This window comes from Euleptes europaea, chromosome 2 (assembly GCF_029931775.1).
Source record: "Euleptes europaea isolate rEulEur1 chromosome 2, rEulEur1.hap1, whole genome shotgun sequence".
Classification (NCBI taxonomy): Eukaryota; Metazoa; Chordata; class Lepidosauria; order Squamata; family Sphaerodactylidae; genus Euleptes; species Euleptes europaea.
Window position 1 is genome coordinate 25,016,969 of NC_079313.1, and position 16,860 is coordinate 25,033,828.

Genomic DNA, 16,860 nt, shown 5'->3' on the forward strand with positions numbered 1-16,860 from the left:
GAGAGAGAGAGAATGTATGTATGCATTCTTCCTACACACATAGACTCTGCTTTCAAGCCAGCAATTGCATGTAGGCAAGGGATGTTTGAGGCCAGCACACTCACACCCGCTCCCCTTCTGTGTGCATTGATTTCAGTGCGCATGATGTCATGTGCAGAGGGCTTAGGTCTCCCTTCGGTGACTGCTGCAAAGTCACCCAGTTGAACATACTCCTATTTGGAGCAACTGGGATTATTCTGTCTTTATCTATTACAAGTTTATTAGCCCAGGAAATGAATATTAACTAGAATTCTATCTATGGAAGGTCAGTCTTTTGCCTGAAACCCCCATGTGTATAAGAGCTTCTCTGAACTGGCTCGTCCAAAAAGCGCTTGCCTGTAAGTTGTGTCTGTGCCATTCCAGTAGGTCGCCCCCAGAGGGTACATCTCCCAGAAAACACTCTGCAAATGACTGCGTAAAGTCCCTTTCTATATACAAGGAAACAATTTGTTCCTGGTTTGCCCTGAAGGCCTCATTTTCAAAGTGGACCACCACCAATTAGGAAGGGAAAGTTCTGATAGAATTTAAGAAGAATGCAAAAATGTGCGTAGCATTTAGAAGTCAAGCAACAGGATTTCTCTAAAATAAAAACAGAAGGCTGCTCCTGCAAAATGAAGGCGCCCTAAAATTGGCTGCGACAAGGCTGAAAGGCAAAGCTTGATTATTTCCCCACATTCTCTGATGTAGCAAAGAGTTTCCTTTACTGTTTTAACAACAGCATAATGGTAATGATGACTAATGCTGGCCATTAAAAAACCACACATTTTTAAAAAAATTAAGATTCAAGTTTAGAACAGTGCAAAACTACCACCTTGTGGAGAATCCAGAAAATACAGTGGATAGAGCCAAGGTGGGCTATATCTCCCTCCTGTTTTCAACCTCAGCCAGACCATTTCAAGCAAAGTGACACCTTTTGTCCATTGAAGTCAAGGGGCTTAGAAGGTGTCCCTCTGACTAGAATGGCACAGGGAATATCTCATTATGGGACCTGGCCTGAGTAGTCCACAGTGGCCCTTGAATGTACTCTGCAGCTCTTACTATGAAGCCTGCTCTCTTCTCATGAGATAAGGGGACAAATTCTACAGTCCTAGAGAATTTTGAAATGCTAGTAGCCTGGCCAGGATGGAAATAAGAACGAACCTATTGCCCTGAAGAGATTATGACCTTTTATGCATGGCGGTTTCCCTTGTCGCCATCCCTCTGGCGACTTTGGGTCTTTGTTTTCATCACGCATGCCGTTTCCGACTATCAGAGGTCGCCTCACTTCTCCCCCTGTGTCTCCCCACGTTTTGCCCGCGCTTTCGGGGACCGGTTTTATCTCGAATTTGAAAACGCGGGGAAACACAGGGGGAGAGCGGGGTGACCTCTGACCGTCGGAAACGGCATGCATAATGGAAACAAAGGCCCAAATGTAAAGTGAAGTATTGTGGGTTCTCGTGGGTGTTCACCAGGCAGAAGTGGACACTTTGAGGGAAACATGGGGTGCCAACACCATCTGTCCGCCCTACAGCAAAGCAGGGTAGGCACTTCAAGTGGGAATGCAGAGGGTGGAAGATGAGGCTTAACCTTTCCCCTGCCAACTTGTTCTGTCCTGCAAATTGCCCCCCGGACACTTTTATTAATTAAGGCTCCAAAATCAGAAGTAAGCCAAGGGAACATTCGCAGGACAGAATTTGCAGAACAGGTTAAGCATCCTCCCTCCCCCGGCCGCCGTTCTACCCCGCCAATTCCTGTTGCCACATTCTCATTATCTTGGAAAATGCAGATTGGAAACAGTTACACGGCTGAGATAACATGTTGCTTTGTCCTCAGATGAGAAGGGGTATAGAACAACAGACATGGGTGGGGGGAAGTACCCAAACTATAAACTAGGGGGGAAATGAAAGCTAGTTGGAAATATGAAAAATTTAATAACTTCAAAAAAACTGATATCAGGAAGTCAATATACAATGTTCTCGTAGAATTGGGTACCAAAAAAACCCCATTTATTTTGAGTTCAATTATAATCATGAATGTGCTCATGGACTCATGCTATTTCATGAATAACAAATGCAGCTCTTTTTGCTATCAGTAGGACTGTGCTTTAGTAACACAATCTATTTCAGTTTTGAGTTCCAGGGGTGAATTCTACCACATCTTTTCAGTGATGTGGTGTTTGGTGACTAATGTCAAAATAAGCTGTAGAACAGCATTACACCAAGAAGATAAGAACTGAATTTGTTATTTACAAAAGGATGTTGCACAGCATTTTCAAGTAGCTCTCCTTTCTTTCCTGAGCACAAGTCATGAGTCATATAAGTAGCCCAAATACCCACGTACTGTAATGGCGTTCTCCTTCTGTTTGTTTCCACCATGGTGACTAACAACTGCAAATTGGTCATTAGCTTGAGCACCGAGCATTATTCCAAGAGCGGCAAGGACTATGTGCAAGTCAACAGCAGAGGCTGCCACTTGTATTTGCAGTTGTTTGCCACTGTTGTTGTACTGGAACCTGTCACTCAGGTGAACTGCTGACTCCATTAGGAAGCACTTGCAGCAAGGTATCTGCTTGTTCATATAAACTTCTTACAGATGCACACAGATAACTGTAAGCACACATACCAGCCATGGTGACTTGGATTTATACCAACCACCTGCCCACGATTAAGATTGGAGGGTGTCCACAGATCCCTGTAACATTATTTCCATCTTGGCCAAGATCCAGAAAAGCCCATGAGTGCATACAAGCTACTTCTGCATATTCATAGGGGGTGGGAGATCAGAGGCATGAAATGCCATTCCAGGAGGGTATTTCTGTTGGAACAGGGCAGCGGAAAAGAACTTATGTATGTATGGCAGGTTGCACATAAGGATGGCCTTTGAATCGTGTCCCAAGATCTTTCTTGTGGTGCATTCTTGTCTAAGAATGCCGATGGCACAATAGATGTGTTAGCCTTTCAGATGCCATGGTGGTGGAAAGTGCTGTTGAGTCACAGCCAACTTATGACGACCCCATAGGGCTTTCAGGGCAAGAGATGTTCAGAGGTGGTTTGCTATTGTGTGCCTCTCCATAGCCCCACTGAACTTCCTTGGTTGTCTCCCATCCAAGTACTAACTAGGGCCAAACCTTCTTAGTTTACAAGATCAGATGAGATTGGGCTAGCCTGGGCCATCCAGGTCCGGGCAAAGGTGCCATAAGGCTCTTTAAAAAAAAAAAGTGGCTACTTGTCTGGAATTTGCCCTTACTAAATGCGTCAACACATTAACATGCTAATAAAAATGCCTCCCCCTAAACACAAGGGAAACTCAGGTCAAAACCTTCCAGATTAATCCTTAAAAACCCTTCCCCTATCCTTTGTATGCTCAAATGAGTGCAGTCAACAAGCAAGCAAAGATGGATTTTGACACGTTCTTAACACATGTTTATGTGCAATCAACAGCACAGCCATTACGAGTGGGTTCCATTTGGACAGCAAGGCTTTGTGGTCTTTTTCACCGCAGCACCACCCACGGCGTGCTCACCTGCTTTTTGAAAACGGGTCATTTCCAAAGGGGCTTGCAGTTTGCGATAGGTTGCATGGAGCGGCTGTTGAGCTGCCCCAGGCATGGATCAGCAGCAGGGGCACTCTGGATTGCATAGCTTGCTGACTACTCGGCCAAGGAGTGGTCATTAGTCTGGATTAACAAATCCAAAGGGAGAAGTGATTTTGTGATGGTGCCCCCCACTATGTTGGTCCACTGTTAAGAATGTAGCTTTTTTTCCCCCTATTCTACATCTCTCAGCTCCCTGCAAGGCAGAAGGGGGCCCAAATTGTTAAAACAGAAGACACCCTTTCCAAGCAGAAGAGATATCTCTGTGAGAAACCACTGTGATGCTGGAGCTTACTAGGAATGTTCGAAACAGCGTGCGCATGCGCTCGCTCACACACACAGCTGCCTTATACTGAGCCAGACCATTGATCTATTCAAGTCAGTGTTGTCTGCTCTGACTGGCAGTGGCTCCCCAAATGTTTCAGGCAGAGGTCTTTCACATCACCTGCTACCTGATTCTTTTAACTGGAGATGCCGGGGATTGAACCTGGGACCTTCTGCACACAAGGAAGATGCTCTATCACTGAGCCGCAGCCCCACCCCACACATGCATCCTCCTTCCTGTTTTTTATGTCCCTGCCTAGGGCACTTTCCCTTCTTTTTCTTGTCCAGGGATGTGACCAGGTGTTTTGTTGACTATTTTCATTAATATTTCAATCCACGGTGCCTGTGGCACTCCAATAATACTGCCTAGAGGCTGGTGAATGCTACATTAGTTCAGAAATTGCTGTGTCAACAAGGAAAGATGGGGTGGGATGGGATGAAGCAGAGAGAGAGAGAAATGAGAGACAGATGCTGCTGGGGCGATAAAATTGCATTAAAATGTTCAACCTTTGGCTGGTGTCACTGTTTCTTTTTTCACAAGAATGTCTTTACAAAGGGTTGTTTAAAAAAAAAAAAAAGCATCGCCTTCCCCCCCGCCATGCATTATTCTGGAACTGTGCTGATTATTTAATAGAAGAAATTAATGAAGTGATAGCTCCCTCAGAGGGACTCTGATGAACGAAACTTTACCAGTCAAGACAGAATAAAGGGAGACGGGGGCAAGAAAGCAAGCCCTCCCAATGACCCCGTAATGGAACCGTAGCTCAGAGAATGGGATATACGCTTGTTAACCATTGTTAACTAGTATTTTTAGTCCTGATTGCTCTTAGCCTCTGTATAGTTCCTTTTTTAATGCATTTTCTATACATTAATAAAAGATTCCAAAGGAGAACGTTCAGTGTGTTGGGGCCGGTGTGTTGTGTTTTGTGCGTGTTGCCGCCGAGCAATGGCTATCGTGCACCTCTGGGTGGAGCCTCAGACAGAAGGAGGGGCAATAACTCACCCGATTTGCTTCTTACTTTGTTTCCGCTCCAAGTTTTCGGCACAAGTCCTCGGGCGAATCCTCCCCGGCCTACTGTTACGTACACTTTGCCCTCTCGCGCAAGATCCTTAACCCATCTGCCAAATTTGCGGGTTGATTGCCAAGCCCCAAAACGATACAGGAATGCACCCCATGTTGCCAGGACTCGTCACATCTCAGGTGTCACCGTGACAGTATGGGGACTCACACACAATGAAACCCGGAAACCACCTGGAAACTGAACATGGATCAGCTGTGTGGTCCTACCTTTAGGTAAAAGTGGCTTGTGAACTACCATTCTTTCTTTTTTTTAGCAGCCTGAGATTATGTTTGCTCATAGTCTTTTTTGCTTTGAAAGAACAAATTGGCATCCCCCCCCCCCCCCAAGGCATGGTTTCCACGCCTTTAAAAACTCCCTGGTGTGAGGGTGAAGAACAAATGCCATCTAAAATAAAATTGAAACTGTGTGGGGAAGGTTTTGCTCATTTGTACAGCATTAAAGAGGAGGTTTTTTATTTTTTTTAAATTCATAAGCCTACTGGAGGAAAGGAGAACTTCCCACTCTCAGTGTCCCTGATGGTCCCCTATGGCAACTTCAGCAATGAATGAGAAGGCACCTGATCAAATGCAGCAAGTTAAGGCATTTCAAGGGGAGCAGCTGTCCAGCTCTCCGGGGTCTCAGACAGAGGTAATTCACATCAACTAGCACCTGATCCTTTAACCAGAGATGCCACGGATTTAACACAGGACCTTCTTTGGGCAAAGCAGGTGTTCTACCACTGAGCTGCATCCCCTCAACTAATCATAATAGCTCAAGTGGATGACTGAGTGCAGATACCATGGTGGCATCATTAGAATAGGAGGAGGAGGAGGAGTTGGCTTTTATATGCCAACTTTCTCTACCACTTAAGGAAGAAACAAACCGGTTTACAATCACCTTCCCTTCCCCTCCCCACAACAGACACCCTGTGAGGTAGGTGGGGCTGAGAGAGTGACTAGCCCAAGGTCACCCAGCTGGCTTCATGTGTAGGAGTGGGGAAACAAATCCAGTTCACCAGATTAGCCTCCGCCACTCATGTGGAGGAGTGAGGAATCAAAGTCGGTTCTCCAGATCATAGTCCACTGCTCCAAACCACCGCTCTTAATCACTACACCATGCTGAGACTTCCAGTCTCAGAGCATCCAGAATGACCAACTTATTATGGGGAATGCTGGGGTCTCCAACTTTTATTGGGGGAATTAGTCAGTTTGGAGACAAATTTAGAGCACTAACGAGAGGCTTTAGCGGGGTCTATTCCTGTGTCTACGCAAGGTGAGCAAAACCAGTAACAAACAAATGGCTAAAGAGACTGAATGCAGCCAAAACAGGGTGCACTTTATTTAGGGGGGAAAGGGGGTACAAATCACACAAATGCAATTGCACGCAATATTCACACACACGAGTTCTAAAAGGGATAGCAATGAGGAGAGTCAATAGCTACCTGTCCTGCGAGGTTCCAAGGAGGGAAGCTGTTGGGGGGGGGGGGCTATTACACGAACCAGCGTGTTATAGCCAAGAAGCCGTGCAGAGACACGGGGCGCTCTTTTTGGATCCGAAGGAGAAGGCACAGACATGTGCCAGGGTTCTTTGCTTTATAGTAAAATTCTGCCCTCAGGGCAGACTGACTCACAGGGCATGTGAGCAGTGGGGCACAAAGGTAACATTGCTTTAAAATTGGAGAAAGATTGAGAGTGAAAGAGGTGTGGGCCAGGGTGATTGGAATATGAGGAGCATATTGATGACTGTCAATCACTCACTGATTGCATTTTGACAGCTGGCAGGAACTGGGGGCAGAGTGGGGAATGAGAAGATGGGATTAGCCTGCCCTGAGAAGGAATGTAAGGCGTGGAAGGGGGAAACGCTATTGTTCTGAGTCTGAAGTCGTCAGGCAGATCTTGATATGTCGGCCGTGCCTTTGATTATGCAAAGGTGTCCAGGTGGGCAGCTGTTCCAGGGGCAGGTCTCTGGCGGGGAGGCTCAGGAGCAGATTTTGAAGTTCTCTGTTCTGCTCTGCATTCAGTTCCAAGATGGAGTCCAGGTCCACTTCCCTTCTCCGGGCCCAGGTGCTGTGTGCCATTCGCAGGTCCCTGCTGGCTCCTTACAGCGATGTCCGATGGGGTGCCTGGGATTCTCCTGTGTCTTGGAGTGCGTTGCTGTCTCTCTCCATGCCTCTCCTGCCATTCAGCAACAGTCCCAATGTACAGACACGAGAGTCCAAGGGTGTCCATATTACAGGGGGTATAGAAGGGTATCGTTACAAACTAGCCTGAACTCTGCCTATGCCTGTTTCTCATCTCCCGTTTCACCATTCCCCAGGAGTGATAAAACACCACCCTGGAAATACCTCCCATGCCATAGCAGACGTCTCTTCCTAAATAGATAGCACACAGGAGTAACCTTGTACCTACTGGGGCTTCAAATTCTTGGTGGTGGAAAGTGCCATCAAATCACAGCTGACTTAAGTGACCCCAATGGGTTTTCAAGGCAAGATATGAACAGAAGTGTTTTGTCATTGCCTGGCTCTGAGTAGCATTCCTGGTGGTCTCCCATCCAAGTACTAACCACGACCGATACGGCTGATGAGATCAGGCTAGCCTCAGCCATCCATTCTTTGTTTTTGAATAAAACTTGTGGGGCCTGGCGTTCTACCAGAATTACAAGTGATCTCCAGACTTCTGGGAGGAAAAAGCAGCTTCTGGCTGGCATCACACTCCCACTGAGTTCCTTCCTCTCCCCCAAACACCAGACTCTCCAGGAACCTCCCCCTGCAAATCTCCAGGAATTTCCCAGGCCAGAGTTAGCAACCCTATACACAGGCCTTCTCCACAAGAACCGTCTAGTTTCCAATAATTCTCTGTTTGCTTCTCACCTTCCTGTCAAATGTTTTCCTGCACCCCCGCTGACCATTTGGAGAGAATCTATTTTCATTCCAGAGGATATGCTCAGACACTTCTGGCTTGAGAGCCTTCCAGATGCCTGGCACCAGTTTAAGCCAGGCGGGGAAATTCCAGTTTCCGTTCGTACTGCCTAAATTGTGCAGACACCTTTCAAGACCAGAGCCCTGGGCTAATTATGGGTCTCTTGGTTAGATGCCTTAAAAGAAAAACTGCCTTTGGTCCCAAAGCTGTGCCCGTTCTGAGCTGGAATATGAAGACAACCATGGGAATGAAGAATCTGAAGAAGAAAATACACCTCCAGTTTCCCAACTTGAAGGGAACCACTAAGTCACAACTGTCTCCGCAGGGACCCATCCAAACTGCCTCCTCCTTTCATTCATAGTGTGAGGGCTGGCATGAGGTGGCTTCCTCCACTGGCTGGATCCTACTCTTCCAAAGTCTAGAGGCCGGGGCCAGCAGTTTCATTCAGCAAAACATCAACAGCTATAAACAGAAAGCCCCCGCCCCTGGGTTGCCCAGTGAACAGAGGTGACACATACTGGCATCCAGCATCTAACCGTTTAACATCTGTATGAATAATATCCTGCATCCTACAGAATGGAAGCTTTTAGGAAAACTGATTACACAAAGTAGGCGGTGGGGGAATCCGGACTGCCTCACCAGAAGTACAACTACAGCTTTACTTGCTTATTTTATTAAGATGTTTATACCCTGATTTTTGCCCAAAGTGGCTGAGAACATCCTTCTCCATTTAACCTCACAACGACATGTGAGGTAGGATAGGCTGAGAGAAAATACCCAGCCTAACGGAACCCAGAGAGCTTCCATGGTAAAGTGGGTATTGGACCCTGGGTCTCCCAGATCTTGCCACACTAACTACTATTCTGCTCGGCAAATGGCTGCACCTCCACTGAGTGAATTAACTGGCATCCTGGCCGTCATCAGAAGAAATCCCTCCGTGTTAAAAAAAAAAAAAAAAAGTTTTAAAAAATCCTTGTCATTGTGCATGCACCATTTTTAATGCAAATCCATGCCTCCACTTTGAGTACAACCTACACTCTGGATTGGTAAAATCGTGGAGACTTGGGTGGGGGGGGAGCCTGGAGAAGGTGGGGTTTGGGGAGGGGAAGGACTTCAGCAGAATATAATCCCAGCCTCCAAAGCATCCATTTTCTCCAGGGAAACTGATCTGCGTAGTTTGGAGAGCACTTGTTATTCTGGGAGATCTCCAAGCCCCACCTAGAGGTTGGCAACCCTAGTACAACCCCTTGCATAGGTAATCCTCATCCCTCATCAACCGCACCTTCTATGGATAACTCATGCCTGCTAACCATGTAAAATACAATGCAGTAAAATTTGTGGCTAAGTATCTCTAGGCTACTCTCTCAGTCAAATCAGGAGGAGATGTTAAGGGATCGCTGATTGCCATCATGACAGTATAAGAAAACTATGGCCTTGCTCTGATTACCAACAAGTAACAGTGAACTAGGGTTACCAGGTCCTCCCCTGCTACCAGCGTGGGTGGGGGGTAGGGTTGCCAACTCCAGGTTGGGAAACTCCTGTAGATTTGGAGGTGGAGCCTGTGGAGGACAGAGACCTCAGCAGGGTATAATACCATACAGTCCACCCATCCATTCTCTCCAGGGGGACTGATCTCTGTCGTCTGGAGATGAGCTGTAATTCCAGGGGATCCCCAGGTCCCACCTGGAGGCTGGCATCCCTACAGTTAAATCACTTAAATCCAGGAGAACAGTGGCAGAGCCTGCCTCAAACTCTATGTGCTTAACTTAAGCACAGAACACAACCAGCCACATACCCATCCATGATTTCTGCTGTTGCTGGAATAAATTTAGTTTTAAAGTATTTAGGTGCCACTGGATGTGTGCTTATTTTACTGCAGTAGACATGATTACCGACCTGGAACGAGTTAGCTGTTAGCTGTCTGAACAGGGCTCATGTCTTTCTCCGTCAGACCATTTGGGGGAGCATTACTCTAGGTCTGAATGGTGACTTTTATTGCAAGAATTTGCAGAAAGACAATCCACAAAAAGGCCATCTATTCAGGCTTCTGTATTTATGAGAGGTAGCATGTGAAGCATGAGCTGAATTAGCTAGCAGAGTTGCCTCTTCTGAAGAGCCAATTTCAGAAAACAAGGAGCTACTGGGAGAACCAAAAAAAGTTTCCTGGATACCACCCAGCAAGATCCCAAAGTATCTGGGGAAGCCAAAACCAAACTGCTAAAACAAACAAACAAACAAAAAAACCTCTGTAGGTTAGAAGAAGAGTTGGTTTTTATATGCCGACTTTCTCTACCACTTAAGGAAGAATCAAACCGGCTTACAATCACCTTTCCTTCCCCTCCCCACAACAGACACCCTGTGAGGTAGGTGGGCTGAGAGAGCTCAAAGAGAGCTGTGACTAGCCCAAGGTCATCCAGCTGGCTTTGTCTGTAGGAGTGAGGAAACCAACCTGGTTCACCATATTAGCATCTGCCACTCATGCGGAGGAGTAGGGAATCAAGCCTGGTTCTCCAGATCAGACTCCACCGCTCCAAACCACCACGCTTGCTCCCTCAGGAGTCCATAGCCACTTCTTAGAAGAAATGATCGATGCAGCAATTGTTCAGACTCATTTACTGCTAATCTTCTCAGCATTTTTTTCTGCTGTAAATGCAGTTTTGTAAGTAATATATTTATCCTGGTCCAGAGGGAGATAACAAGTCTTATTAAGCTTATTATAAAGCTCACAAATAAATATTCCTCCAGGAGTGCCACACAATGGGCTGTGTAAAATATGATTAATAATATTCTCCACACCAACTTGATCACAGATACATGGGCTCTGGTGTAGTTGTAGTTTAGTATTGTCTTAAGCCGGCAGTAGAGTTAATTTCAGGTCCTTCACACCACAATCAGATTTCACTCCAAAGTCACCTTCCAGTAAAGAATCAACTGAACGAACCAGAATTTGATATTCTTGAGAAGGCGAATATAACAGATATTGTGTGTTTTAAATTATATCATCTTTATACATGCTGTGAAAATATTTTGACCCCCTGGGTTGGAGGTATCCTCTGCACCCACACCAGGTTCTGCTAGTTGGTTGGAAGCCGTGTGCCTGCGCTGTGTTGCAGCCATGGCCCTGGCAGTTCTGTTGCTATCCTCTGATGCGGTCTGGTAAGGGATCTGCCTTTCTATTCAGCGGTGCTCAGTGATGGGGATAATCCCTGTGATCTACCCCACTGCCACTACCGCTTAGATGGCAAGAACGCACATGTGTTTATCCTAGGGTTACTGGCTCCGGGATAGGAAATACCTGGAGATTTTTGGGGCAGAGCCTGAGGAGGCTGGGGTTTGGGAAGGGGAGGGACTTCAATGCCATAGAGTTAGGGTTGCCAACCTCCAGGTAATAGCTGGAGATCTCCTGTTATTACAACTGATCTCCAGCCGATAGAGATCAGTTCACCTGGAGAAAATGGCTGCTTTGGCAATTGGACTCTATGGCATTGAAGTCCCTCCCCTCCCTAAACCCCACCCTCCTCAGGCTCTGCCCCAAAAAAACTCCTGCCGGTGGCAAAGAGGGACATGGCAACCCTACATAGAGTCCAATTGCCAAAGTGGCCATTTTCTCCAGGTGAACTGATCTTTATCGGCTGGAGATCAGTTGCAATAGCAGGAGATCTCCAGCTAGTACCTGGTGGTTGGCAACCCTAGTTTGTCCCCTTGTCTTTCAGCTGATTCTGCTTGAATTTTGCTTTCATTTCAACTGTGGCTGTTGTTAACTGAGATCTGAAACTATCTGTAGTCAGTAATAGTCAACACACCCATCCCCAACCGCAGCTGCCTCCACAAGATATTCCCCAAGAGGCCTATTAACAAATTAGCCGAATAGCAGAAGTACACCTCAGATAAATGTTTCAACAGTTAAATGGCTTGAAAAACCAATCTTCATCAATGAATTCCAATGGACGTTTGGTGGTCTCTGCTCTTTTTTTTTAAGGAAATCTCAAGTGCGTAGCACCAAGAGTGGCACAAAACGGATTGAAGGGCCAAGCTCTCCATCATAAATTCAGGCCTCATATGAGTCCAAACTTGCCCCTTGCTAAATTGCGGTCTTAAATCCATCACCATTGCCACCCTCAACCTAAAATATATTTGCAGGGTCTCAATGGCAGGATTCAGCCCTGTGGCCAAGAACTAGGACTCGCCTGCTGGATATGTGGGACACTGCGTAAAAGCCCAGCTCCATAACAGCAGTCACATCATCAGAATTCTCCAAACCTCAAGTAGATAAGTGGAAGGGATTCTATGGACTTCCACACGTGTGTAGTGGGACAGGTAAAGGTAGTCCCCTGTGCAAGCACCGGGTCATTCCTGACCCATGGGGTGACGACACATCCTGACATTTACTAGGCAGACTATGTTTACGGGGTGGTTTGCCACTGCCTTCCCCAGTCATCTTCCCTTTACCCCCAGCTAGCTGGGTCTTCATTTGACCGACCTCGGAAGGATGGAAGGCTGAGTCAACCTTGAGCCGGCTACCTGAAACCGACTTCCGTCGGGATCGAACTCAGGTCGTGAGCAGAGCTTTTGACTGCAGCTTACCACTCTGCGCCACGGGGCAAGATCCATCCAAAACAGTGGTCTTTAACCCATGAGTCGAAATCCTTGAGTGGGCTGCACAGCCTCTATAGAGCTACCGTTTTTTCCACTGCTTTTTGAGAAGACCTGCTGAGAATCCACATACAAAAAGGACAAGTGGGTTCATATCCCAGTTCAGCCTCTGCCCTCTCTTTCCATGCATGCAAAGACAAGTAACAGGACAACAAGGCAGAGTTGTGTTTTCTGTCCCCGGCTCAGCTGCTTATGATCCTGGCCTCAAAACCACTGAGGTACGGTAATAGTTCTAACTCATTTTTCTGTCACGTGGCTCTGATGTTATTTGACTTCGTGACATGTGATTTAGCTCAGTGGGGAAAAGGAGGAGAAGGAGAAGGAGAAGAAGAAGAAGAAGAAGAAGAAGAAGAAGAAGAAGAAGAAGAAGAAGAAGAAGAAGAAGAAGAAGAAGAAGAAGAAGAAGAAGAAGTTTTTATATGCCGACTTTCTCTACCACTTAAGGGAGAATCAAACCGGCTTACAATCACCTTCCCTTCCCCTCCCCACAACAACCCTGTGCGGTAGGTGGGGCTGAGAGAGAGTGACTTGCCCAAGGTCGCCCAGCTGGTTTCATGTGTAGGAGTGGGGGGAAAAATCCGGTTCACCAGATTAGCCTCTGCCGCTCATGTGGAGGAGTGGGGAATCAAAACTGGTTCTCCAGATCAGAGTCCACTGCTCCAAACCACAGCTCTTAACCACTACACCACGCTGGCTCAATACAAGGTGGACCCCATGTCTAGAAAGGTTGGAGTTTAGTGTTGCAAACATTCCAGGTGAGAGTTTTCTATTCAGAACAATTAGCCACTCACATGGGGAGCCAGTATTGGTTGCTGAACATCCAAGAAAATATAGCCTAAAATGTTCCCAGCGTAAACAGGTTTGATTGATAGAAATCAACCTCTGAAACGTTACAGGGCATGGTACTAAACATTCTATCTATCACATTTTATCCACCTTTCCTCTAAGGAGATCAAGCTGGAAGGCATGGTTCTCTCTCCACACCATTATATCCTCACACAATGCTATCAGGTAGATTAGATTGAGAGTGACTGGTGTGAGCTCAACAGGGATATAAACTCTGGGTCTCTCCAGACTTAGTAAAACACTATAACCTCTCCATCAACCTCTTTGCTATGTGTCAAACTATTGTTAAAGTTCAAAGTCAGCAACCACAGTACTGCTGGAGCAGGCTTGTGCCTGTGACCCACCAAGCCAACCACGGCTGGCCAACCACATATTATAGCTTGTTAGGGGATTAAGAAGATTTGGAGGGGGATGCAGAGTTGTTTAGTTGTTGTTGTTTGTAAACCCAAGTACGCAGTAATCCACCTTGCAATGGAGTAAGAAAAGCAGACTACACATGAAGTAAATAATTAAATAAAAAAATAACCAAGATGGTTATCAAGTTCCTGGTGGGTCACCATTCATGGTGGAGGGACGCGCTTAGTCATAGGATGTGACAGTGTGAGCTAGCATGCTGAGGTGGGATGGGGGAAGACCAGGTTCATATCCCAGCTCAGCCACAAAGCTTTGGGCACATCATGTATCTCAGTTGAACCTGCTACCCTGGATTGTTGTGTGGATATCAGATAACACCACCTACCCTCTTTGAAAGAAGGGTCTGATCCAGTGTAAAAGAAGAAGAAGAGCTGGTTTTTATATACCGAATTTCTCTACCACTTAAGGGAGAATCAAACTGGCTTACAATCACCTTCCCTTCCCCTCCCCACAACAAACTCTGTGAGGTAGGTGGGGCTGAGAGAGCTCTAAGGGAGCTGTGACTAGCCCAAGGTCACCCAGCTGGCCTCATGTGTAGGAGTGGGGAAACCAACCCGGTTCACCATATTAGCGTCCACCACTTATGTGGAGGAGTGAGGAATCAAATCCCATTCTCCAGATTAAAGTCCACCAAACCACCACTCTTAACCACTACACCACGCTAGCTCTAATATTTGTTTCTGGGACACTCAACCAGAGAGCCATACTCAGGCAGGAGTGCTAAGTAACCATGCACAAGCCACCGTCTCTCAAAGTTTTGGGTTTAAAAGAAAGTCTAGGGAAAATTCACATAATCTTGTACAGCAAGTCATTTATAGCCGGCCCCTCACCACTACAAAATAATGACTATGAACCAAGGAATTTTGAAAAAAACAGGCTACACGTTGTGTTCATTTCCACTACTAAAACCAGAAACTGCTTGAACACCTTTACAAAGTGTTGCATCCTGTATTTTTCCCCTTTTGTTTTTCTAGTTCCTCGCAATAAATTTTGCTATCAGACTTTGAAAAGTTATGTCAGTTTTTCCATTAAATATCCAGCCATGCAGTGAAGAGCACACCTTTCTGGGCTTAGAAGCCCTTCCGCACTTAAACAAGGGATAAGAGAATGTAGCCAAGGTCGGGGGCTAAACATCTCTGACACAACGCTTTCTCCTTCACCACTGGCAGATTACTGGTAAACACCCCTCAGCCATTTACCAAGACTTTCTGCTCTGAGACCAGTTTGTCAGCCTCCACATCCTCAGCAAAGAAAACAGCCCTTGAAGGATTTCCTCAGGAAGGAATTCCTCATTAGATTTTTTTTTTTTTAAGTACAAAGAAAGAGGGTATAGCAACAGGGGCCAAAGAAACCAACAAAATAAAACAGGACTCCAGCAGCACCTTAGAGACTAACAGAAGTTATTTCGGCATAACCTTCTGTGAATCAGAGGGACTTCACTTTACCAGATGCATGAAGTTTACATCCTTTAGACCAATGCATTTGTATAACAAGAATGTTACAAAGAAAGGCTGGTTTAAAACAATTTACAGAACAGTTCAGAAAAGTTGTTCTTGATGCTCTTCTGTATTCAACAGTGATCTCTTAAGACAGGGGTGGGGAATGTCAGGCCCAGGGGCTGTATAAGGCCCGCAAAATCATTTGGTCTGGCCTTCATGGGTCCTGGCAGATCTCTAGCTCAGAAGGATCTAAAACTGGCAATCCGCCCCTTCCCACGGACAGGAATAGCTTCTATTCAAGACTGATGTGAGTTTGTTTTGCAAAGAAAAGGAACCTTCTTTCCCCCTTGCAGAAGAGTCATTAGCTATGGAGCTGCTAGGACTGCCCAAGAAACTGTGTTAACCCTTTGCCACTCAGGCTGTGGAGAAACGTATTCCTTCTGTACTACAAGAGGGCTGGGGACTGAAGTGGCGACAATGGAGGGGTTAAAGGAGGCAGGGCCAGAATGCACGAGGGTAAGTTCTTAGCCAGTGTTTCCTCATTTCATCCCTGCAGGTGGACGTAGCAGGAGCCAGCTGTAGAAACCGGCCCCGACCATGCGGAGCAGGAGCAACTCTGGCATATGGCTGAACAGCTACGCCCGGCTGGTGCAACAGACCATCCTGTGCCACCAGGTGGGCGAGTGTGCCACCAGTTGGATGCCTGCCTGCTTGCCCGCGCGGGGGGTCATCTGGGCAGCTGCCTGCTTGGGGCTTGGTCAGTACCCCCCTCTCCCTTCTGGTTCTTTCCCCTCAAAGTCCTGCAAAAGACGCATAGGGCGGGAAAGTACCGGATCGGGGCGTTACTGGACCAGGCTCCTTTGCCTACAAGTGCCAAGCAGTTGTCGCTCACTCGGTCTTGTGTTTGCTGCCCTGCCTGAATCTCTTGGGCCCAGCTGGGGACAGCAGAGCTCAAAAGCGAGTCGCTCTTCGTGGCAGACACTCAGAGCCGTCTCCGGTCGTGCTTCTGGGCTAAATATTTGACCGAATATAGCAAGCTAATGTTTAAGTTGATAATTTTGTATGGCCCGCGAATGATATTATAAATTTTCAAATGGTCCTTGGCAGAAAAAAGGTTCCCCACCCCTGTCTTAAGACGAGTTCAGATTAAATCCATACCTGTAAACAAGGACAAAGTGGGTGGGTGGGGGGAATGCTGGCCACAAACACACTCACATACATACACACACACCCCTCCATTCAAGAATTAGTATGCATGTTACTAAGCAGTACTAGTGCAAGGAGAGAACCAGTGTGGTGTAGTGGTTAGAGTGTCAGTCCAGGATCTGGGAGACCCAGGTCCAAATCCCCATTCTGTTGTAGAAAGGCAGCATTAATTTCTTAAGTACTATTCCTTTTTTTAAAAAGCCCTAGGGAAGTTCTGTGATTTGACTGACAGAACAGATAAAGTCTGGGGCAGAACAAGCAAAAAAATGAGCAAATTGTCACATAAAATTTTTTGCCTTTGCTATTACGCCTTTAACACCAGTGTAACTCAGAGAAGTGGAGCTGGTATAACTTTCTCCATCATTCATCTCTACGTCAGAGGAAACTTCA